This window comes from Haliotis cracherodii, unplaced genomic scaffold (genome assembly GCF_022045235.1).
Source record: "Haliotis cracherodii isolate W230 unplaced genomic scaffold, xgHalCrac1.p SCAF_6, whole genome shotgun sequence".
Taxonomy (NCBI): domain Eukaryota; kingdom Metazoa; phylum Mollusca; class Gastropoda; order Lepetellida; family Haliotidae; genus Haliotis; species Haliotis cracherodii.
In genome coordinates this window covers 53,153,785-53,180,406 of record NW_027266319.1, presented here as the reverse complement: position 1 = coordinate 53,180,406, position 26,622 = coordinate 53,153,785, and the positions used below count along the sequence as shown (strand labels likewise).

The window sequence follows — 26,622 nt, the reverse complement described above, 5'->3', positions numbered from 1 at the left end:
TTGTACTGACGCTAACGACTGTTTGCCAACACGAATAATAATTTTGAAGTCAAAAACCATTACCAGAATACAGAGCAGCTTTCCAATTTCCCAGAGGACATTTGACATTTTTTAATTTTCAGAGACTCAGGTACCAGGTACCCTTATCCTAGCGAGCTCCCGGTGCGAATACCGTCCATAAATCGATCTGTAATGACGCTTCAGTACAATGGCTTCTCCAGGTTGGAAAATGGGAGTGGCACCACTCATGGCTATACAAATATAGTTTTGTCAACATGACCTTGTACAATATATAGTGGCGACATTTGAAGTCAATTGGAACAGGACCTAGTTCCATAAAACGCTCTTTGCGCTAAGACGGTCTTAACTCCAATACCTCAGCACTGAAATACGACAGTCGCAACGCTGAGATCGTTTTGCGGAACGGAGGTATCTGCGTCTGCAATAATGTAAAATACTGTTGTTACTGTTAATCCTCTATTGTTAATCATCCACTTGCTATATATTCTGCACTATGTCCCTCATTCAGTCTTGCTTGACAACGGTATAAGGATCTATACCGAAACGTCGCCTTTTTACAGTAATAAAGAAGTTGTTATCCATAAAAATTGTGTCTATCTTGTCATCCGTCAACTTCTAAGTAATGCCTATCAAACAAATAATGTAAAATAGACTAAAAAATCGTAGGGCCAATAAACCCAGATCTTTTGCGATAAACATACCATAAGGGGTCACGGGTGGCCCAGTCGTCTAAGGCGCCGCGATTCGCTGAACAGAGATGCGTCCCTTAAAGCTTGGGCACGCCAGAAACCTATGATCGTGGATTAGAAACCCGGTTCGCCCCGATTATGTTTCTAGGTTTGTCAACACCATACCCGTGCTCGTGGGTTTCACCGAAGTGGTAAACGTCTGAGACCTGCACCACTTCAGGTTTTCCTCCCACATTAAGCTGACACTCCGCGATGTAACTGGAATATTGTTAAAAGCGGCGTTAAACCCAACTCACTCACTCACTCACTCACTCACTCTTTCCATTAGAATATTTTTTCACATGCCGCGGAACATACAAGGGGAGACAACTCTAAGACAGATTGATTCGTGTTTTCGGCCATAAGCCTGACTGCTAATCGTGATGTCCTGGGCTGAATTATTAAACACGGCTCTTAGTCAATGCAAGACATCATTATCCTTGTAACTAAGTCTATGGCGAGCTTTCAGGCCAGAAATATCTGATGTGGTTCCGTTTCTACCATCGAGACATTCAATAGCCTTCTTGGACTTTCCTCTAAGATTCTGAGTCTTTCAAATGTCATAGATGAGACCTGAATCTGCGAGTGATGGCAGCTCATGACGAGGCAATATGTCTGCAGGACGATGTTTACTAACCTCCACATGGCGTGTCTGACCGCTACATAAATACCTCGAAACATTTTCTTGTTTAGTTTCCAGGAGTGAAAGGGCAGCCTTGAGGTTAAAGTGTTGGATCGTCATGACGAAGACCGCGTTCGATTCCCTACATGGGGACAATGCGTGAAGCCCTTTTCCGGTGTCCTCCGCCGTGATATTGGTCCAATATTGCTAAAAGCGGCGTGGAACCATACTCATTTACTCACTCACTCAGTCAGTCAAGTTCTGTGACACATGGTGCACGAGAAATAATGCCGATGTAATCTGAACGCTCATTGGTCAGAGCAGTCACTGGTATCCCTCTCCATGCCGTGGCTTGATTGGTTGGTTTAAAATAGCGACTACATCACAAACCGGCCGTAAGTATTTTTTAAAACTGAAGAGTAAAAGCCTTTTTCAAACTTTGATATATAGACTTCTATACGTGCTGGGAAAATATCAATATTTTCAAATGCGAGAACACTTTAAAAAAACATTCTAACAAAGTTTTCATGATTACATATATTAATATTCGTTTTTGCTGAAAGATTAATTAAATTAAATGCAAAAAATAACAATAGCCAGATTTATTTTTCATGTTCGTGTTTCCCACGAAAGCTATTATTGTTTCCATTAAATATGATCCTTAATAACTGCAAGTATGACAATCTTAAATAATCCCTTTGTTTCAGCTCGCGCAAGCATCTCTTTTCCAGCGCTTGTGTGTTATTACTGCGCGTTAAATCACGTATCGATTTGAATGATCCGACTTTTTGTGGTATTAGCCTGGACATAATCCTATCTTCATCCTCGTTTATCTTCGTTTGATCATATATATCAGTCAGCCCGTTGTCACTGCAACATTTAATCAATGGAAATAATTCAAGCTGTTGAGAAAATGTTCAAATGAAACAGTTTAGTAGAAATGATACGAATATTGCTTCTCGCCATGAAATTATTCTCAAATGAAACAGTTTAGTAGAAATGATACGAATATTGTTTTATCGCCATGAAATTATTCGTTTCAACTTTTATCATTAATCTTCCTTCCCTTTTAGAATGTATTGACCCAATCCTTTTAACTTCAAATACATCGATCTTGTTTATTCGGATTTCGTGAGCACGTAACCTGTCGGAGAATCATACTACATCTCTTAGACTGCTTCGTTTATTCGGATGTAGGGACGGATTAGTACTGTACGATGTAACCTCGTTACACTGAGACCGCAGAAATCGAGTTTATCATAGTTCGAGACGAACGGAGTGTCTTTTGTCGAGACAAATTTTGCCGGGACGGATTAATGAAGTCGATGTGTGCGTACACTTCAGTGCAGAAGGTTAATCGTGTCTTAGTGACACCAGTTCACATGGATTCTCAGGAAAATTTTAAAAGGTTTGGAGTAATTGCGACCGCATCCGTGGTCTAGTGAATAGAGCGTCTGCCCGGAGAGCGGAAGGTCGTTGGCACGATCCCCGGCCGCATCATACCATAAGATGTTAAAAGATGGCACCTTCCTGGAGCTCGGCTTTAAGAGGCTAAAACAAGGACTGGTCTGCTCGGTGTCAGTATAATGTGTCAGAGTCGGGTATTCATGTTAAACTGCGGCATGGTATCTCAGTGGGTTAGCACTATAAATCGGCATTAGTCCGGACTAGTACAAGCAGCCACACAAACACACACGTGCATGCACGTCGCTCACCTGCCGCACTGGTGGCACCAATCACAAACACATGCAAGGGCAGTCAATTGTTAACCTGAGAAAACACGGGGAAACACAGGGAATTGCATCGGACATCACTGATTCGTAAAACATTCTGAGGCTTTACTAATGCTTTATATGTTGTAATCCTGACGTTTGTCACATGGCATTCGTTGAAATCTTCGAGCATGCTCGATTTTATCTGAAACGCATTGCTCGACATGAAGGGAAAGTTGAAATCAGTCCTCTTGTCGTACAGTATAAATGGTATCCAATATGGAGTCAGTCCTCTTGTCATACAGTCAAACAGGTATCAATGTCATACAGTCAAAAAGGTATCAATGTCATACAGTCAAACAGGTATCAAATATGGATTCAGTCCACTTGTCATACAGTCAAAAAGGTATCAAATATGGAGTCAGTCATCTTGTCATACAGTCAAACAGGTATCAAATATGGAGTCAGTCATCTTGTCATACAGTCAAACAGGTATCAAATATGGAGTCAGTCCACTTGTCATACAGTCAAAAAGGTATCAAATATGGAGTCAGTCCACTTGTCATACAGTCAAAAAGGTATCAAATATGGAGTCAGTCCACTTGTCATACAGTCAAAAAGGTTCACATATGTCTCCAATCTTGTATATACAAATGTACGTGTATGTATTCATATAAGGACAGTAACAGCATTTCTAAAGTCACATCAGCTCCAATGTTTGTACCGTATCCATAAACTCAGGATAGGGGATGCAGCCTAGTGGTTAAAGCGTTCGCCACGCCGAAGACCCGGGTTCAATTCCCAATTGCTAAGTTGCGTCCTTGTGAATCCAAGTAATCAAGTATGTAAATACTTCATGCTGTCCAGAATACAGCTTCTATGATATCAATGTGAAATCTGCATTCATGATACATTAACATACAGTAAACTACGGTTAAGACGAACTCAAAGGGACTACTAATTTTAGTTCGTTATAACCGTAGTTCGTTATAAGCATATATACAGCAGAACTACAGCAAATAGTCGGGACCAAAAAACGAAGTTCGTTATATCCGTCAGTTCGTTATAAGCGTGTTCGTTATAACCGTAGTTTACTGTATATGCTTCACTGCTCGCAACGTAATAAGTTAAAATGTTAAATACAAAGGTGCGTAGCCATCTAATGCAAAACTAACTATCAAATCAACAACCACTGTGTTTTATTATTCTGAAAACAGACCGAACTTCAAATGAGTGACTGGTTGCTGTTCCGTTTGTACCTCTTTGGTTCTCCCCATGTTCACAAACCAGCTCATCTTCTACATCTTCAGACACCGATCATACCAGTACGTGAAAGGTAAGGTGAACAATGCAGTATTTACTGGAAGAATCTCAGTATAACGAGGCTACATAGTACAGTGCGAATACATCCCTACCAACGAAGCAGTCCAAAAGATGTAGTATGACTCCAACAGGTTTCCGTGCTCACGAAATCCGGATAAACAAGGTTGATGTATTTGAAATTTAAAGTATTTGGTCAATAAGTTCTAAAAGAGAAGTAACCTTAAGATTAATGATAAAAGTGGAAACGAAAAAATTCAGGTTAGAAGCAATATCCGTATTGCCTCTACAAAACTGCTTCATTTGAAATTCTGTTCAGCAGCTTGAATTATTTCGATTTCGACGGAGAAACTCAATGTTGCCTGAAAGGAAATAGCTGCATTATTAAACTATTGCAACAATTCCCTATCTGGTCCGAAGATTAAAGTCACTCAGTCGTTAAAATAATGTATGCATTACCCTGACAAATACCTTTTTCAAGCTATCGAATATTGTGTGCTGTCACTGTACACGTAGTCATGTCGTCCCAGACAAGGTATTTACTCACACACATCACAATTGTTTGTTTGTTCGTTTGTTGCTTAACGCGACACTCAACAATATTCCAACTACAGTCGGTAAATAACAAGTTCCGGACAGACAATCCAGTGATTGACATCATGAGCATCGATCTATGCAACTGAGATACGATACCATGCATTAACCAAATCAGCGAGCCTGACCACCCGATCCCGTTTGTCGGGAGGTGGGGAGGAGGCGGTCGGGTAGCCTAGTGGTTGAAGCGTTCGCTTGTCACGCCGATGACCCGGGTTCGATTCCCGACATGGGTACAATGTGTGAAGCCCATTTCTGGTGTCCCCCGCTGTGATATTGCTGGACTATTGCTGAAAGCGGCGTAAAACCATTCTCACTCACTCACTCACTGTTGCAGCAATAAGATTTTCATTACAGTCTACCTGGGCTGTTAGTTAGAATTAGCCTGTAAATATTGATCGTTGCTCATTATATCAATCACTGTTTTGTTTGGCCCAGATCCGATTATTTACAGACCGCTGTAATACGGCTGAGTGTGACATTCAATTAATCACTAAAACAATGCAAAATATTTTTATTTAAAATGAGTTGTCACACAGAGACTTCGAATAAAAAAGATTGTTTGCACGATCTGTAATGCCTGTGCTTGACAACCTTTTATTCATGCAACAGACTCCACAGGATTCCGTAAACCTACTTTCAAGTGTATTTAAAGGGGGCGGGTCACAGGCAAGTGTGCACTCATAGCAAATATCATTCAAATCGTTCAAACACAGCTGTATTTGCCTGTTAACTCAGTCTATGGGAGTTGTGGTCTTTTTAAAACATATATTTAGAGCATGTGATATTTTATCTACTTTATCATAACATTCCTGATATGTTGTAAGTTATTCAAACCCTGAAATGCTTGACAATTATTAGCAAGTTTACCGCAATTATTGGACAGACCGGTTCGCCCCGATTATGTTTCTAGGTTTGTCAGCACCATACCCGTGCTCGTGGGTTTCACCGAAGTGGTAAACGTCTGAGACCTGCATCACTTGGGGCTTTCCTCCCACATTAAGCTGACACGCCGTGATATAACTGGAATACTGTTAAAAGCGGCGTAAAACCCAACTCACTCACTCTGGGAGAGACAGTGCCTACGTGCCAGTTCATCACAACGGTCAGCTCGGCGACAGCTGTTGTTTGTTAGTTGTTTAACGCCGCACTCAGCAATATTCCAGCTAAATGACGGCGGTCTGTAAATAATCGAGTCTGGACCAGACTATCCAGTGATTGACATCATGAGCATCGATCCTCGCAATTGGGATACGATGACATGCATCAACCAAGTCAGCGTAGTCAAAAACATGGTGTTAGATGAAAAACAGGGTATGAATTGAAACCAATATTGTTAATATTGTTTTAAACATGACTGAGTTGAATACAAAAAAAAATTTTTTTGCCATTTTGATAAAGACATGACAATATTTTACCGCCGTGTGGATGCTTCGCATCACAGTTATCGTGTTTTGTTATATAACGATGAACCGCGTGCGCTGTTCAGGGAGAATAACAAAATCTAGATATCCATAGAGAATCGGTTTTCAGCTTGTGGACTTCATGTCATCGTATCCCATTTGTGTAGATCGATGCTCATGATGTCAGTCACTGGATTGTGTGGTCACGACTCGATTACTAGTATTCATAGATCGCCGTCACATAGCTGAACTTTTACTGAGTGCGTTCTTAAACAACAAACACCATCCAGACTTTTGCAGGCCATCGAGGATACCCCCCCCCCCCCCCCCCCCCCCCCACACACACACACACACACACCCACAAACACAAACACACACCCCACACACCCACACACCCACACCCCATACACGTTTAATTGAAATATTGTATCTTATAATCGCTTACCGTTAAAATCCTTTTCCAGTATACTATACTGAGTGTTATGGAAGGGGGCATATGACGTCAAGTCCCAAATGTAACTCAATCCATCCGTTCGTCACATTTCGCCCAATTCCGCCCTGTTCCGTAACGTTCGGTTTGTCACGGGATGACACGAGTGGAAACGAATGCGAAACAGTAATTTTATTCGACAGCATGAGATGTGGTATGCAGCGTCACGAGCTGAACATGAATAAATATTCAAACTCACATGTAGATTCGTGTCACAGGTGCCTGTGTCAGAAATGCACATACAGGCTTGTTCAGCAAGGAGTTGGCGTACAGTGTCATTAGTTATGACGCAAACTCGCCCTTAGCAATGAGATCAAATCGACCAAGTGTCCGTTCATCAAAGCGTTGTACCACTACTGTCGTAAGTCTGTATTAAAGTATGGGAGTTACGACTCTCGTACGTCTGTATTAAAGTATGGGAGTTACGACTCTCGTACGTCTGTATTAAAGTATGGGAGTTACGACTCTCGTACGTCTGTGTTAGAGTATGGGAGTTACGACTCTCGTACGTCTGTGTTAGAGTATGGGAGTTGCGACCGTCGTAGCCACACTGTCGTATGTCTGTGCTAGAGTAGGCATTGAAGTTAAGACCGTCGTAGCCACACTGTCGTATGTCTGTGCTAGAGTAGGCATTGAAGTTAAGACCGGCGTAGCCACACTGTCGTATGTCTGTGCTGGTGTAGGCATGGGAGTTACGACCGTCGTAGCCACACTGTCGTATGTCTGTGCTAGAGTAGGCATGGAAGTTACGACCGTCGTAGCCACACTGTCGTGTATCTGTGCTAGAGGCTAGAGTGGGCATGGAAGTTAAGACCGTCGTAACCACACTGTCGTATGTCCGTGCTAGAGTAGGCATGGAAGTTACGACCGTCGTAGCCACACTGTCGTATGTCTGTGCTAGAGTAGCCATGGAAGTTACGACCGTCGTAGCCACACTGTCGTATGTCTGTGCTAGAGTAGGCACGTGCGTCGTAGCCATACTGTCGAATGTCGGTACTGGTATAGGCATGGGAGTTACGACCGTCGTAGCCACACTGTCGTATGACTGCTAGAGTAGGCATGGAAGTTACGACCGTCGTAGCCACACTGTCGTGTATCTGTGCTAGAGGCTAGAGTGGGCATGGAAGTTAAGACCGTCGTAGCCATACTGTCGTATGTATGTGCTAGAGGCTAGAGTAGCAATGGAAGTTAAGACCATCGTAGCCATACTGTCATATGTCCGTGCTAGAGTAGGCGTGGAAGTTAAGACCATCGTAGCCACACTGTCCTATGTCCGTGCTAGAGTAGGCGTGGAAGTTAAGACCATCGTAGCCATACTGTCGTATGTCCGTGCTAGAGTAGGCATGGGAGTTAAGACCGTCGTAGCACTAAAGTTACTTTGTAAAACGGGTCAAGGTGAGGATTCCCGATCCCAAGCTTGTTGAAAGAGCCTTAGAAATGAAATAGTATGTTACAGTGCGTGACAAAGCTGGCATCGTACTCAATCATGAGGATCGTTGTTCATTCCATTAACCAATCATTATGGGGGTTTTCAGATAATGACTTGATCATTGACAGTGAGATGGGTTTTACGCCGCTCTTATCAATATTCCAGCAATATCACGGCGGTGGACGCCAGTAATGGGCTTCACGCACTGAATGCACTGTACCCACTGTACCACTGTGGGGAATCGAACCCGGCCTTCGGCATGATGAGCGAACGCTTCAACCACTGGGCTACTCGCACCGACCTGGATTAACGACAACATCTACACCTCGAAGTGTGTCAGCTAACTATATTTATAAATCATCGAGTCAGGACTGGACAACCAGGGATTGATATCATGAACAACGTCCTTCGCCGTCGGTGTACGTTAACACAGTCACATCACGGAGCCCGACCACTAGTGTTTAAGCGTAGGCTTCTCGGGATCGGGATCGGGACCATTGCTAATACCCACTGGGGTCGTTGACAGACAGTATGTATGACTGGGATGCTCCTGGTTCCAGAATTATTAGAATATCCGCGATTATTGTTTGTTTGTTGTTTAACGTCACACTCAGCAATATTCCAGCTATATGACGGCGGTCTGTGAATAATCGATTCTGGACAAGACAATCCAGTGATTGACATCATGAGCATCGATTACCCGATCTTCATGAGTCTCTCCACCATTCAGTGATAGTAGTAGTGATGATTGCGACGTAAAACACCATTAACTTACATTTTATCATACTTATTTATCAGGACAAAAAGCAAATTCTGACGATTTTAAACTAAACTCTTCAGTGGTTTGTTTCAGAAAGAGGTCAATCCTTCAACAGTCTGCACATGCACAAAAACATCTTTGGTCTCTTGAAGTTGTGGTTATGCGTTCTTGGACTAAAAGAAACCCATTTCTAAAAGATAGGTTTTTCCTTCCGCATTCTATTAATCATACATTAAACCTCGAATGGAAATTCAACCATTGCATGCGTTCATTGTAACAAAGAATACGAAATTTGGAAAACAATATAAGATTATTTTTTTAAATGAGTAAACAAACATTTTTTACAAGGCCTATCTTAAGCCCAACTGAAGCCCAATACAGCTTACGAAACATGAAAAATTGGATTAATTAAAATACAAAAATGTTTGTTGTTTAATACATGTATGTAATAACATAATATGACGAACGTGAACAGTCACTACACGCGCCACGTGTAAGCAGCTGGACGTGTTCACCTATAAGCTGGGCACAGCTGTTGTCAGCGCTTCTGCCTCCACATACATTAGGGGAAAGTGTGAAAACAAGAGAAATATTTAAATATCGTGTATTAGTTGACAAAAAGTATAGATTTTGTACATACACGAAAAAAAAATCTATTTGTGAATACATGTTTTAACTCAACAGCTAATGTAAACACGTCGGTCACTGCGGCGAATAGAGTGAATTGCATTCATAACAGAAATGTATATTGAGCGCATTATTAATTAGTTATTGTTAGTTTGGTTCAAAGCTGTTTGAGCCATATCGAAAAAATATCACGACTAGGGACATTAAGAAATTCAAATATTTACCCATGTGGGGAATCGAACCCAAGTTTCAAGTGACGAGCCAACGCTGTAACCACACACCTATCCCGCAACTTAAATATAACAATTTGTCAAACAAGCCGCTAAGTCTAAACCACTCCATAATCGGCATCAAAGTCGGCATCGGCATCATGTTCATCATAGTAATATCATAACTATCATCATCATCATCATCATCATCTTTATCATATCATCATCATACATGTAGTAAACCGCATGAAAAAGGTCTCCACAGAAGCCCTACTCTCCCCGCTATGAGACACGCAATGTTATTACGTCAAATCAAAGATAAATATAATCATCATCCCTCTCATCAGTTATAATATAATACAAATATTATCACATGGGATGAGGCATGAATGAGGAACATCTGAATCCCTGGTGGACACGTGATGATATTTTAATTTGTTAACTCAAAGATGCGAAAGAAATGAGTACCTTCATGACCGCAGTGATGGATGCATGCTTGTCCGTCTCCATCGCCCCTGTGAAACAGTAAGCAGTAGGTTTGTATACAGGAGCGGCTATACATACTCTTCCACAGCGCTGGTGGTGTTGCGCGCTGTGGAACACCACCCAAGCGTCCGCGTCCGACATGGTATGACAACGCGGCGAGACTCCTGATGTGTGTGGGTCTTGCTTCGGTTTTCTTCTCAACCTCTATTCTTTGACGATGGATACATTTGACAAAGGAGTCAACTATATCGGCTTGTGGTATGGGGAGGTGTGTAGCCTAGTGGTCAAAGCGTTCGATTATCACGCCGAAGCCCGGGTTCGATTCATCCATGGGTACAATGTGAGAAGCCCATTTCTGGTGTCCACCACCTGAGATTTTGCCAAATGCGGCGCAAAACCCTATTCACTCAATATTAACGTTATTGAAATGAAATAATCTGATAAAAATTAATTTTGCATCATCTTCATTTCATATGTAAATATATCACTTTATGTCTGTATAAAACTATAATTGGAAAGCCGTCTTGCGCCGAGGTAGCCTACTGGCTAAAGCCCGTCAAGCCGAAGACCCAGCTTCGATTCCCAATGAAAGTAAAATGGAGTCACCCAGTTGTATGGCTCCACAATGGTGTCAAATCTCTCTTTTTGTCTCGAGCTCTTTTAATGGAAGCGAACTCAATTACCATCTTCACCGAATCATGCTTCCGCCTTTATATATATATCGTTTCAAAGTACTTTTTGGCCCTTCGACATAACCGGACTGAATTTGATGATTGTTTAATGTTATATATGCGGGAGGCGGAATTATCCGCCCGGTCACTGATCAGCGCTAGCCGTCACATGGAAGCAAATATCCACTAAATGGCGACAGTGTTTACAAATGGCGGGAAGTTCATCTCTCTAGCTAAATAAAGGTCCGGTCGGTCACTGCGAGGCGCAACTAATTGCATTTAACCCTCATTCATTCATATCAGGTGAGAATTTCTCTATCGACACCATTACGATCGAATACGTCAATTCAGGCTTATTGAACGAACGTGTAAAGGAAATTAACAGGTCGACATCCATTTAACCCGAACAGGGCCTCTTCCTGTTAAACCTATCAGGGCCCACCTGCATAAAGTGTTCTTATTGTAAGTGAGTGAGTATGGTTTTACGCCGCTTTTAGCACTATACGAGCAATGTCGCGGCGGGAGACGCTAGAAATGGGTTTCACGCATTGTGCCCATGTGGGGAATTTTACTGTTACCATTAGGCTAACCCTCCGTCCGATTAGTGTATGTTTACGTTGGGGTGTTAGACTAACAACATTCGTAGTATGTGTCATATATATTTGCGTTTATAGTAAAGGTAGAGAACCATGGTTTTTATATATTTATATATCTATATATTTATGTTTATATAGTTGCAATTGTTTCCCCGAATAAGAATTTATTTTGAACAATCAATTATTGATATGGATAAATTTAAATTATAACTGCATTTGGCTCAGGCACTTCTGAGAAAATCGATTTGTGATTGTGATAACGGCATCAAAGAACATGTGTATAATGATATTAATATATATTATGACAGTTTGATTTCGGTTTGATGGTTCGAATCCCAAAGAGGGTACAATTTGCAAAGCGTTATATTGCTTAAACTAGAAGGGGGCACGGGTGGCCCAGTCGTCTCAGGCGCCGCGATTCGCTGTGCAGAGTTGTGTCACTTGGATACGCCAGAAATCTATGATTGTGGGTTCGAATCCCGGTTCGCCCCGATTATGTTTCTAGGTTTGTCAGCACCATACCCGTGCTCGTGGGTTTGTCCGAAGTGCTAAACGTCTGAGACCTGCATCACTTGGGGCTTTCCTCCGACATTAAGCTGACACGCCGTGATATAACTGGAATACTGTTAAAAGCGGTGTTTACCCCAACTCACTCACTCACTCACTTAAACTAGAAAAATATTGTGAGGTAGTGAGTTGGGGCTAGGGCGCTTTGAACAGTATTTAGCTATAACAGCTCAATCTGGAAGGAAAGCCTAAGGTGATTTGTTTGTTTGTGTGTTTGTTGTTTAACGCAAGTCCTAGACGTTTATCACTATGGCAAAACCAACCTGCCCGGTAATGGTGCTGATAGACCAATAGTCATAATCGGTGGGAATCTGGGATTCGTGCCCACGAGAAGCGGATCCTGGCACGGCCAGGGGAAAGCATGAGAGATCTTTAATTATGGACACCTTCCTAGCACTGAAATGTCGAAATGATAGATATAACTGTTACTACGTAACATCAGTGGTTCATTTGACGAGCCAAGATGTAAGTGATGTGATCTCTCCTTGTCACTTTTAAAACCAAAGATCTTGATATTCGAAGATGCAGCAGAAGTTTTATTGTGTTGGAGACCACTCCACCTGTCAGCAGAGATGGCGATCAAAGGTACGCTTGTGACATTGAGACCAGAGCGCCTCGAGACCTATCAGAATCTGGGGGTCGTTATGTAGGCCATAATACACTCAGGTTCACGAAAGCGTTACAGGGTTAAACCGTGGGCCATGACGTGTCCGAGGGAGTTTGTCAGATGTAAAACCTCATTCTTATTCAAATTCCATTAAAACCCGAAGGGAAGTCATTTATTAAACATATAAACCGAACGAAAACTCTGAAACAACATAAAATTTGATTCACACTTTTGCTTCAAACTCTTCCCGTGAACTTTAGGAAACAGGTGTGCAATATAGCTTGCCAGAGGACGTGTACTTGAAGACAAGAGATTCTTCAACGCACTGTGGTTTGTCAGCGCCTCTGTAGTCGAGTTGTTCACCCACCAAGCTAAAAATAGGTTTCAAGTTTGATCCACTGAAAAATGAAGAAGACATTTTTTGTTGGATTTTACATTTTTCCAGATATTTCCTTATTGTGTTCAAGTACAAGATAAATCTCAAGCGAGGAACTTTTACATGTTGTGGGCGGACGCCAGCTGAATCTCTTCATGTCCAACATCCTGTATGTATTGACGTCACAAGTCAACTCGACCCGGAGAGCAGAGGGTCTATGGTTCGATGCCCGGCCGCGTCATACCCGAAGAGGCAGTACTTGTTGTTTCCCTGCCTGGCGCTCGGCATTAAGGGGACAAGACTCGGCTCGGGGTCTGAGTGGGGTATCGATGTTAAACTGCGGCATGGTATCTCAGTGGGCTAGCACTATAAATCGGCATCAGTCCGGAATAGTACAAGCAGCCATACGCACACACATGGCGTCGCTATATAAGTGTATTAATCTTGAACGCGACGCTAAACCCCATTTCACCTCACCCCAATAGTCAACTTATGTTCAATAACGGTGTGAACTGTCAATGGTAACTGATGTGATATAAGTACACCATTGCCTTGCCTGTGACTTGCATGCTGTGTATGACAGTCACTGTGTTAAGTGACGAAAAGTTTCACTTTGGCAATTTACAAAACGCCAAACTATTTAAGTCATTTTATAATTATTTTTCCATTTATAATATTATGATAACGAATTCCAAACATTTTTATGCTCTACTTCACCCAGTAACTGAAAATGATAAGATTAAAAGAAAACAAAAGTTAATGCATGTTATTTTAATCCCAGCATAATTAGTCTAGTGTGGTGTTTTTAATTCCCTTGGATTTCTTAACAACTTTTAGTCAGTCTGGCATAAAATAATTGATAAAAATATTTTGGCGTTTTGTAAATTACCTCAGTGAAAATTTCAATCATTTTACACATTGACTATATACAGCCTAGTTTAATAAAAACAACAGCGAGGGAACCATGAATGAATGAATGAATGAGTGAGTGGGTTGGGTTTAACGCCGCTTTTAACAGTATTCCAGTTATATCACGGCGTGTCACCATGAATGAATGAATGAATGAATGAATGAATGAATGAATGAATGTGTATTGGAGGAGCAGAAACTGAACAGGAACCAACAACACTAAAGTGAGTGAGTGAGTCAGTTGGGTTTAACGCCGCTTTTAACAGTATTTCAGTTATATCACGGTGTGTCAGCTTAATGTGGGAGGAAAGCCCAAAGGGATGCAGGTCTCAGACGTTTACCGCTTCGTTGAAACCTACGAGAACGGGTATGGTGCTGACAAACCTAGACACATTATCGGAGCGAACCGGGATTCGAACCCACAATCATAGGTTTCTGGCGTACCCAAGGGACACAACTCTGCACAGCGAATCGCGGCGCTTTAGACGACTGGGCCACCCGTGCTCCCTCAACAACACTAGAATGATAATAACACCATATCATTATATAGCAGCTGAAGAGCACAGTTGAGCGTGTACGAACATAACTTGATTTTACTTAAAGCCATGAGTGAGAATGAATCAGGATACATAATTGTAAATATTAAAATGAAAGCAATCTTCTGAATAGAACGTCTTGTTCAAGAATTATAGCTTTCAGTAAAAAAAAAGCTATCGTATGTATACTTCCACACTGCATCTTTATATAGATTCCTGTGCGTCACTGAGAGGTAGGCGATACTCGATTGATCAGGTGGCTTCTCAAAATAGCAATAGCTTGAATAATGGAGTGTTTTTATCCGTCCAACAATAAATATATTCTGGACTGCTTTGGATGAAGTCTTCAGCTAAATTACATACTTTAGCGATATTTGGACATGTAAGACAAGCCGAGGCGGCTTTCAGTGTGATCTGCCCATCGCCTTGGAGACAATATCGTTGTCTCACACATGAGGAAGATCGATTCCTCGTAAAGCTATCAGGAGAAATACAACTGGATAAAGATGTACATTGTACTTGCATTAGTAGTTAGTAGCTAGTAGTTAAATCATATTTATATTCACAAACTCAGTATACTAAGGTATACCTTGATTGTTTTCTATGGAATTGAAAATTGTAAGAACTGTTGTTAAATTGGATTATGTCTGTTTAACCATCACTCATTCCTGCAACAGTTTTAAAAAGTAATATATTTCTGGATAACTTTGTGTGAAAATGCATTGGTTCACTGAATACGGAGGTAACATGTGAATTTGAAAACACATGACACCTACCATGTTTGAAAAGTAAATTTGTGCCATAAAATCAACATATTTATTTATTTTCAAAACTAGGATGTCTAAGATACCCATCCGCAGTTGTGTATTATGCGATTTTTTATTTTTTTCAAAAACTTTCAATCAAATTATAATATAAAAAATAGAACCATGTACAAGTATTCCTTGAGTGCTGACGGTTAGGATGTCATATGAACATTTGATGTTGCCATATAAGCATAAGGACATACCTTTATGATAAGGACATAACTTCATGATAAGGATCTACCTTCATGATAAGGACATACCTTCATGATAAGGACCTACCTTCATGATAAGGACCTACCTTCATGATAAGGACCTACATTCATGATAAGGACATACCTTCATGATAAGGACATACCTTCATGATAAGGACATATCTTCATGATAAGGACATACCTGTATGATAAGGAAATACCTTCATGATAAGGACATACCTACATGATAAGGACATACCTACATGATAAGGACATACCTACATGATAAGGACATACCTGCTAATAAGGACAGTGCCTAACTAAAGGACAAATTCTCATTGTACAGTATGTAGGTTAGCGTGATCGCTTCACAACACTGAGGTCGAATCCTTCACAGGCGCAGTGAATGAAGACCAACATTGCAATGCTACTCATATCGGCGCATCACAGATTCTTCCTGACGCAACCTAAAACGTCAACACCAGGATGACCAGTGTTATCCGACAGATGCCATCGGGCGTATAGGCAAAATAGCGGTGAAACTTAGGACTTGATCACTGATAAATAGTGATGACACCAGGTGTTATCTGACAGATGCCATCGCGCGTAAAGGCAAAATAGCGGTGGAACTTAGGAAAGGATCACTGCTAAATAGTGATGACACCAGGTGTTATCTGACAGATGCCATCGCGCGTAAAGGCAAAATAGTGGTGAAACTTAGGAAAGGATCACTGCTAAATAGTGATGACACCAGGTGTTATCCGACAGATGTCATCGGGCGTAAAGGCAAAATAGCGGTGAAACCTAGGAAAGGATCACTGCTAAATAGTGATGACACCAGGTGTTCGCAAGCAACGCGTGGGAATGTGAGCGACAAGGAACGTTAGAAAAGTATTTGATGTAAATATGTATACAAACCAGACGGGACAAATAAGAAAAGTCGATATGTTCCATCACAACTCACAAACCCCAGCGACCACAAGCGGTTAATCTATAACGCATTGTTTACAGGGAAAGACTGTAAAACAAACAGTGTTAGTCCACACCACGAATCCAAGTAACGAGTCTACGAAAATGATAACGTATATATAAGGGTTTTTAGTAAAAACGAATTTTAATGTGATTGTGAATTTTAGGTCTTTATAATTCTTGTCATCATCTTGTAGTATTATGATTTACTTACCCGCAGGTTAAGCTCAGCATCCCCCGACTCCAGGTGCGGGTCCAGGTAGCAGGTATCTGAAACACCAATATCTTAGTGAGTCACGTGCTAAACACTTCCTAGTTTTTCAATGAGGTTGTTTGTTTAATGGGTCGAAGTGCATTGATCGTGTCCGTGTTTATTTAAGTCCGGAGTAAACATCGGACGCTGAAGTTAATTTGAAAAAGACAGTGTGACAGTTTCTGATGTTTGCCGTTTGCCTGCACTGCAAGGTGAATCTTGGTGTATATATATAGCACATATGTATAAACGTGCTCACTGTCTTTTGAAGACGTCAGTGATGGGTATACATACTTTTCTATATGTGTTATGATGTATAAATTATGCATCTCCGTATATAGCACAGGGTTAAATCTAAAACTGTGACAAGGTAAAGAAGTCCAAATATCCAAAGCGGTACGATACTAACGTTCTTGTTGTTGTTATGTTGAAGCAAATTGTCTCTAAAAAATCCATTTTTCTTTTTTCATCTGGCGACGTCACGACATGTGGTCAGCTGACACATATACGTTTCCTTCAGCCAAATATTGAACTAATTGCGTCTCAAACTTTATCCTGCCGCTAAGCGCATGCATATTTCTAATCAACAAGCCTGAGCCCTACTTTCAAATGTGCCATTAAGACTAAAAATAGTGGAATTTAATTTGTAGAAACAAATAACACTTCAAGACGTCGAGCTAAATCAGAAAAATGTGTCCGTTTTCATTACAGCGGAGACCATTATGATATCCGTATGCCATATATGGATGCGAGTTTACAAAATGGCAATCCGCGTTAGATCTTATACCGTTGTAATATTTGAAAAGACTGTAAAAAATATTGTTATTTGAGTTAATATGTGACACACTATCTATCATGATGAAACTTAGGTGACGACTTATATGACAGAATTATTCCTTTCACTTTGAACAACTAGGTTTTTTTACGAAGGACTATTAGAAGACGTTGGTTTTGTCTCGAATGGTGAATGAAGTAGAGCTGTGATATGACCGGAGTTTTGGTGAAAGGAGAGATCAATTAATACTCACGTTTCTACTACACAACAATCGATATATACTGATTGCAAGAAGTAACGCAACGTATGTAAAGGGGAACGTATTTGACAAAATACCAGGACATGCTTTCACTCACTCACTCACTCAATCAATCACTCAGTCACTCACTCACTCACTCATTGCTTTCAGCTTTATCACGTGATACCGACAATACGATCATATTCCCGATTTTCTTTATTATGATGCTTACTGTTAAAATACGTAAATAACAAATTCATTCCAAAAAAACAGGTTATGCTTTGTTTGTTTATTGTTTAACGCCGCACTCACCAACATTCTAGCTATTTTACGGCGGTCTGTAAATAATCAAGTCTGTATCAGACAATCCAGTGATTGACATCATGAGCATCGATACACGCAATTGGGATACGATGACTGACATGCAACCAAGTCAGTGATCCTGACCACCCATCCCGTTAGTCGCCTCTTACCACAAGCATAGTCGCCTACCAGGTTATTCACTCACTCACTCACTCACTCACTCACTCACTCACTGCTGAAAAGCGTTTCCTCCTTATGTCGAATGTACGTTCCCAGTCTGCATTTAGTTGATTTTAATGCATTAGTGCTAAAATACGTACGTCACGCACTCATTCACGACCTTACCCACTCACCCACCTCTCTCACTCACGACCATATGACCCGTGTTCGATTCTCCACATTCATCCAGTAATAATTTTGTGTCCCCTCCGTTATGATGGTTTGACTATAGTGAGTGAGTATGGTTTTACGCCGCTTTTAGCAATATCCCAGCAAAATCACGACGGGGGACACCAGAAATGGGCTTCATACATTGAACCTATTTCGAGAATCGAACCCGGGTTTCGGCGTGACGAGCGAACGCTTTAACCACTAGGCTACCCGAGCGCCCCTTGTTTTGACCATAACGAAAACCCGTCCGAGTTACATGCCAGCTAGGCCGGCGGCTGTATTTTGGGCCAGACGTTTCAAACCTGCAGTTTGACGGCGCTAAATTGCATTTGAACCCTGAAGTGCATCGTGAGGTTTCAAATGTCAAATCTAACAGTTATTGGCGATTTGCACTGAAAGGCGTATCAGACTTTAGAAAGTTTTTGTCTCAAGGACTGTTCATTTGTGATAAATAGAAACTATACACATCGAAGGATATATTCACATCTCTGTGCCATTATTATATTTTGTGTGAGTATGAATTAACATGTTTCAGCAAATGATATTAAATCTCTCATTGGTACCTCGATTGTAAATAAAGGACCAAATATATGCTTCGAGACATTCGAGATTCGAGTTTATGGGTGTTTTTCGAAGTGAATAACGACAGCTGATTGAAATGCGTGAGTATGGCTAAAAACTGTTTTCAGCAAAATATTATTCCATAAAAAAAACAGACAAGAATTGACACATTGTACACATATATTGAATCGAACCCTGATTAACGGAGTGAAGATTAATCACATTAACTATATAAACTTTATTAGGCTACCCAGCGTCCCGGTTTCTATGGCAACAGAGGATGAATGTTATCCTAATTAGAAATATGAGAGGGGAACAGATGTTCAAGAAATGCATCATTCTTGATATAATTGTCATTTGATACCATGAAAGGCCATCGAGTGACGGCAATCTGTTGAGTCAGGTTCTCAACACCAGGGGGCGGTCGGGTAGCCTAGTGGTTAAAGAGTTCGCTCGTCACGCCGAAGATCAGGGTTCGATTCCCGACATGGGTACAATGTGTGAAGCCCATTGCTGGTGTCCCCCGCCGTGATATTGCTGGAATATTGCTAAAAGCGGCGTAAAACCATACTCACTCACTCTCAACACAAGGGTCCGGTTCCACAAAGCGGCCGTAGCGCAACGACAGTCGCAGGTGTATGTTAACGTATGGGAGCTACGAGTACCTTAGGACAACGCAGCTTTGTGGAACGGACCCAATGAATAATAATAAGAAGGTATTTGAAGGTACGATGAGTGTGTGAGTATGGTTTTACGCCGCTTTTAGCAATATTCCAGCAATAACATGGCGGGGGGACACCAGACATGGGCTTAAAGCGGCATAAAACCTCATTCCCTCACTCACTCGACCCGTGAAGATCCGGGGTAGAATAGGTCTTCAGCAACCCCTGCTTGCCGTAAAAGGCGACTAACGGGATCGGGTAGGCAGACTCGATGCATGTAATAGTATCCCAATAGTGTGTGGATCGATGATCATGATGTCAATCACTGGATTGTCTGGTCCAGACTCGATTACCTTACAGACCGCCGTCATATAGCTGGAATATTCCTGACTGCGGCGTAAAACAACAAACAAACCTATCCATCCTATCCTACCTTCCTACCAACTTTCGATTTTGATTATTCATACCCCATCCCCCACCCCCACCCACACAAACACACCCCGTTGTGACGTCAGGGTATGGGCGTTCCTGACGCCTGTCCCGTGGATCATATATATCTTAACCATGCGTGGTCACGACCCATTTGGATCAGGCCAAGCTTAACGCTATGTCTACAAGCTACTGTGAGTATTTACAGAGCCAGTGTAAAACTGACGAGAAATGGGCGTTACACAACATCAAATGACACCACCCGTTTGCTAAAAGTTCAACACAGACACTGACTGTGACCCTGCACCGGAGCCGTTCAATGTTGACATGACAAACTAAAGTTATAGGAAAATACATGTACAGTTCATCCGTTGTCGGTGAAATCGTCTGGATTAACAACTGTCCGGAATAACGAAGCAGTATAGAGTTATGAGCTTTGAATACAGAAAAAAGGTTCCTACAGTAGATGTCCGGAATGTTTAAACCCCGAAAAACAGATAAACCCCATTATACCGGAAACTCTGGACGATTACTTTGGGGAACGCTCTTTTTCGTTAAAGGAGCTGTTGTTTTTTGTTGTTTGAGTTTTTATTTTCATTGGCTGTTTGTCAAAAAGGATCATCCTGAGATAAAATATATTTCTTTTTAATAATAATTAAATTTATAATTACCCCGGTTAATGGATCAGTCTGGACTCGATTTTAATTCTCACCGCCCTGGGGAGAATACAACCCAAGATACCTGTTAGGCTCAGGAAAACACATTACGATCTCATTCGGGCCCCATCCTCTTCTGGGTGAACAGAGGAACATTTCGAAAAAGTAACTTGCCCATTTAGACACCATATGTGCTACATGTGCTTCAGACACTGATATATATCACAAGCACATTTATGCATTTCGAAAAAAATAACTTGCCCATTTAGACACCATATGTGCTCCATGTGCTTCAGACACTGATATATATCACAAGCACATTTATGCATTTCGAAAAAAATAACTTGCCAATTTAGACACCATATGTGCTACATGTGCTTCAGACACTGATATATATCACAAGCACATTTATGGCAGATCTTTTTCCTGGAAAAACCTTCCCAGCCCTGAAATTAGTATAATGTTTCCCAAGACATTAAAAACCATAATCGATTTAAAAATCAAATCACACCCCGGGTCTCTCCGCAGGATTGAAAGAAACATAAATATTTAAAATAAATTAATTCAATATGTAATGAAAAGACTATAAATAGAGCTTATCTTGAATATTAGTTCCAGTTCTTACCATACATATTCGTCAATATTTATCGTTTAAGTTTTTAAATATGATTAGCCTAAAGGTTATTGTTATCTATACGCAATAAATATAAAACCTCAAAGCCAGAGAATTATCAGTCTAAATTATTTGCCCAAACAGATTCCATAGGGTGTAAAAGACAAAATACTGGTAAAAAATATATGAATGGTTCAATGAAAGTAAGTGATGACACCAGGTGTTCGCGAAACAGGGCAGCAATGAGCATGTCCTGCTCTACCGGTAACGACCGCAACAATTTGTATAATTTAATTTATATTTAATTCAATTTAATGTCCTTTAAAATTTCCATTTTTTATTTTATATTTTTATTTAGTTGCTTGTCTGCTCTAAGATTCCAGGGGGCACGGGTGGCCCAGTCGTCTAAGGCGCCGCGATTCGCTGTGCAGAGTTGCGTCCCTTCGGCACGCCAGAAACCTATGATTGTGGGTTCGAATCCCGGTTCGCCCCAATTATGTTTCTAGGTTAGTCAGCACCATACCCGTACTCGTGGGTTTCACCGAAGTGGTAAGCGTCTGAAACCTGCATCACTTTAGGCTTTCCTCCCACATTAAGCTGACACGCCGCGATATAACTGGAATACTGTTCAAAGCGGCGTTAAACCCAACTCACTCACTCACACTGAGATTCCACCAATATGCGGGTTAATGAGAGAGTGCGTGGGATTCAAACCGCTTTCGCCACGGAAAAAACACCGGTACATCGATACTTGCAATATTTCATAAACAATACCTAAAGATAAAGTCGCATGATGCTTCTGCAGATAAAATAACCAGTCGCATTGCATTATGGATGCAATATACAAATTCCCTTCTCCTGAGGAGATCATAATAGAAAATCTATTATATTCGGTCTAGACATACGCTCTGTTCCGACTCGCGTAATAGGGGCAGGATAGAGTCATCGGAGGAACTGTTGATAAAGCGAAGCATTCACTTCGAGCTAGATAATGACCTCCTAATCTCTTCAAATTATTTAGCTTCTCAGATATGTCTCAACTATGACCTTGTCAGTTCCGCATGTACTATCTGTCTGACAACTTATTATTGTGGCTGATACTCGCATTACGTTCTTTAGCGAACGGCCAGGCATTGACAGTGGGTCTGAATCACAGCACGGCTTTATTAACAAGGTGATGTCAACTTGGAGTACGACAGGAAACCGAACGGTTAACTTATATGAATTGACGTGTCCGACTGTTATTGATTATTATGAATATTTCGCATTATTGTTAAATAAAAAACATTCAGACAGTACAAAACAAAAACTCAAAAGTATGTGAGGAATGACTTTAAGTTTTTTAAAAAAACGTGAATTTTTTAAAAGTATATTTTTACATCCGGTAATCATGATCACTCAACAGCCCATGTAAGGAACATCGGCCAACTTGCATAGAAAGGTTTTAGTGATATCACTTTTTAAATTATGTGTAAAGGGATCGGATTTAAGGAGCACGCCAACACTCGGATGTGAGATAAAATCTTATTTCTTTAAGTTTGTGAGGGGGCGGTCGGGTAGCCTAGTGGTTAAAGCGTTCGCTCGTCCCGGGTTCGATTCCCGACATGGGTACAATGTGTGAAGCCCATTTCCGATGTCCCCGTCGTGATATTGCTGGAATATTGCTACAAGCGGCGTAAAACCAAACTCACTCCCTCACTCACTAAAATGTAGTACAGTTGATCTTCCTTTACACGCCACACGTTGAAGGAGTAGGTGAGTGAGTGAGTGAGTGAGTGAGTGAGTGAGTATGGTTTTACGCCGCTTTTAGCAATATTCCAGCAATATCACGGCGGGGGACACCAGAAATGGGCTTCACACATTGTACCCATGTCGGGAATCGAACCCGGGTCTTCGGCGTGACGAGCGAACGCTTTAACCACTAGGCCACCTGGCCACCCCTTTGAAGGAGTAGGATTATACGCCGCGTTTGGTAATATCGAAGAAGGAGACACTCATTGCACTAATGGACTTCACACATTGGGATAAATTAGTGCCTTTAACCGATGGGTCCATTCATATATTTTCCAAAGCTATTTTGGCCTTAACGCCAATTCTCATCTGAGTTGGCGGATAATCTAGACTGGCACTTCTCTTGCATTGGCAATTTATATTATATTCCCTTACCCCCTCAAAGAGTGAGTCAGTGAGTGAGTATGGGTTTACGCCGCTTTTAGCAATATTCCAGCAATATCATGGCTGGGGACACCAGAAATGGGCTTCACACATTGTACCCATGTCAGGAATCGAACCCGGGTCTTCGGCGTGACGAGCGAACGATTTAACCACTAATGCTACCCGCGCCACGCCCTCAAAGATGATGATGATGATGATGATGATGATGAAAACATTATGACCTTTAGATTACGATAAATTTTAAAATTGTATCTCAGCATAATACAAAACAAGGAAAGACATGATATCATGATATCAATATTTTAGAAAAACAAATCTTGGATGGAAAGTATTCCATGCTCTATTGCTACATTAAAACAAGGTCTGAATGTTGTTGTTTTCTACTGATAGCGTGTCACTAAACAGTTTGTTGACTTTCATATGAGTTAATATCGATGACCTTTCACAGCATCTGAATTATTTCTTTTCTTGAGAAACTGAAAAGCAGCGTTCACGTGCTAGTGCGAATTAGTCACTGTTTTCCTGGGCATGTTCATGACACATTGATTTGTTACAAATTATTCATTAATACGAATATTGCAAGAAATAACGTTGTTGGTAGACTTGAAGCTGATGAATAACGCGCATCAGTGACAAGACATTTAAAAGTTGCCCACAGCAAGTTTTCCCTCGTGAAGCAGGATATCGGCAACATGGCACTATTTGAGATCGTCCAAGATGAGGGAGTGAGTGAGTATGGTTTTACGCCGCTTTTAGCAATATTCCAGCAATATCACAGCGGGGGACACCAGAAATGGGCTTCACACATTGCACCCATGTCGGGAATCGAACCCGGGTCTTCGGCGTGACGAGCGAACGCTTTAACCACTTGGCTACCCGACCGCGCCTCGTCCAAGATGAGGGAGACCGGGCATCAGCATTGATTCCACCGGGCGTAAGGGTCCAGTCGCCTAAGGCGGTGCGATTCGCTGTGCAGAGTTGCGTCCCTTGGGCACACCAGAAACCTATGATTGTGGGTTAAAATCCCGGTTGGCCCCAATTATGTTTCTAGGTTTGTCAGCACCATACCCGTGCTCGTGGGTTTCACGAAGTGGTAAACGTCTGAGACCTGCATCACTTTAGGCTTTCCTCCCACATTAAGCCAACACGCCGTGATATAAATGGAATACTGTTAAAAGCGGCGTTAAACCCAACTCACTCACTCACTCACTCACTGAGTGATGTAAAGGCAGAATTGGGGTGAACTTTACATCAATGGATCATAGATCAGTGATGACACTAGTCGTACGCGAAAATACAGTTCTACCAAAATATGATGCAAAAGGCAGTGTAACAAAATTTAAAAATCTGGAAAAATAACTCTGTCAGTGACATGACTTGTTTTTCATACAAACGAAAAAGGTAGCACTGCAAACACGAAAACGTCGTTTTTTTCCGTATATGGTCATTGGACGGAAAAACGACGTTATTTGGACGTTTTCAAACCATCGTTTTTCCGTCCAAATAACGTCGTTATTTGACATCGGAATTTACTGGGAGAGAACGATAGCGTTAAGCTCCTCCCTTTCTTGATTGACATTGTCAATCAAGCAACAGCGTCTACCGGTATTTCTACTTCTCAGATTTCATTGGTCAGTCCCCGCGTGTTAGATTACAGGCCCGCGTTTGACGCTGCACTCGAAGCGCTTAGCGGAAGTACTGAAATCAATCGTTCTGCGCATGCGGATTACTTAATGCCTTGACCAAATTTTCCGTTCTGTGCATGCGCGATTTCGCGTATTGTTTCCTAGATTTAATGTCACCACTATTTGACAATGGTTCATAAACACAGTCACATGAAGGTTCGGAATCGTAACGAGTAACTCCATTTAAATTGAAGAAGATCCCCAGTGATATGGGAGATTCCAAGATGAAACTATTCTATGGCTATCTAGGCTGCAACCCAAACCGATCTAAACGGGACTCGATAGCTTATTGTATGCTATATAGTCATATGGAAGTGGACAAGAACTATACATTGTATTCCGGCCGATTGTTCTTGCATTTACTTATAAGTCAGGAAAATGGACTTAAAAGGGGAGTTGTTGAATGTAATTATTTTAATTATTAAATGTTGCCTATACACTAATCTGGACGAACTTCTCATTGTGCTGTTTATGTCATCCTATATACGATTAGTATGTTACCGTTCTAAAGTCAACCTCTCACATAACATTATATTGTTCATAGTATCAAAGTTTAATCAACAATATCAAGAGCAGCGATTTAAACCACTGAAACACCCAATCACAAGGCTGTTATCAAGCGCTAGTGCAGACGTGATGCATCGTAAAAACTGTATCGTGATGTCTTCAGAAATTCAATTATACTACGAGATAGTACGGCTAACGCTGACTCACCGGTGGAACAAAGACAATATCGCTAATACAGATATAACGTATTTGAATGTTAATACTAAAGACAAACAATAATTATTTTTGCAGTGACGATATAACACGTATACACGTTTATTGTTAACTTTCATCAGTTTTGCTCTTCATTTTAATAACTTTGTTTTCACATATATATGTAGCAATACCCGACAAGCATGTCATACATAATTATGGGGCAGTTTTCAATCTTGTACTGACTTACTCTGGTGTTAATGAGCGAAGTTTATTGGCTTGTGTGTAAAACCCCGTTTTTCTGGTAATCCTATTATTACTTAGTTTATTTCTATCTACTGACACCCTGTACTCTGGATCATGGCTCCGTGACTATCCATAACAATTAAGATGAACATTCAGTTCAAGTAAATGAATGAGTTTGTTTTGACGCTACAGTCAGTCAAAAAACCAATGCTGTGAGGTTTGATAACACACTTCTACCAGGTCTAACATCGTGGATCCTCATTTTCTGCCTAAAGAGAATCATAGTTCATATGCTAATCCATCTGCGA

At 41.2% G+C, this 26,622-nt stretch overlaps 1 protein-coding gene across 1 annotated transcript in view; it reads right to left on the bottom strand.

Moving 5' to 3' along the window:
• Positions 1-26,622, bottom strand: part of LOC139445552 (beta-1,3-galactosyltransferase 5-like) — a 94,723-nt gene that overhangs the window by 26,125 nt on the left and 41,976 nt on the right. The window contains exon 2 of the mRNA XM_071226696.1: positions 16,844-16,899. The gene's annotated coding sequence lies outside the window, so the exon portion shown is untranslated. The remainder of the gene's footprint in view (positions 1-16,843; positions 16,900-26,622) is intronic.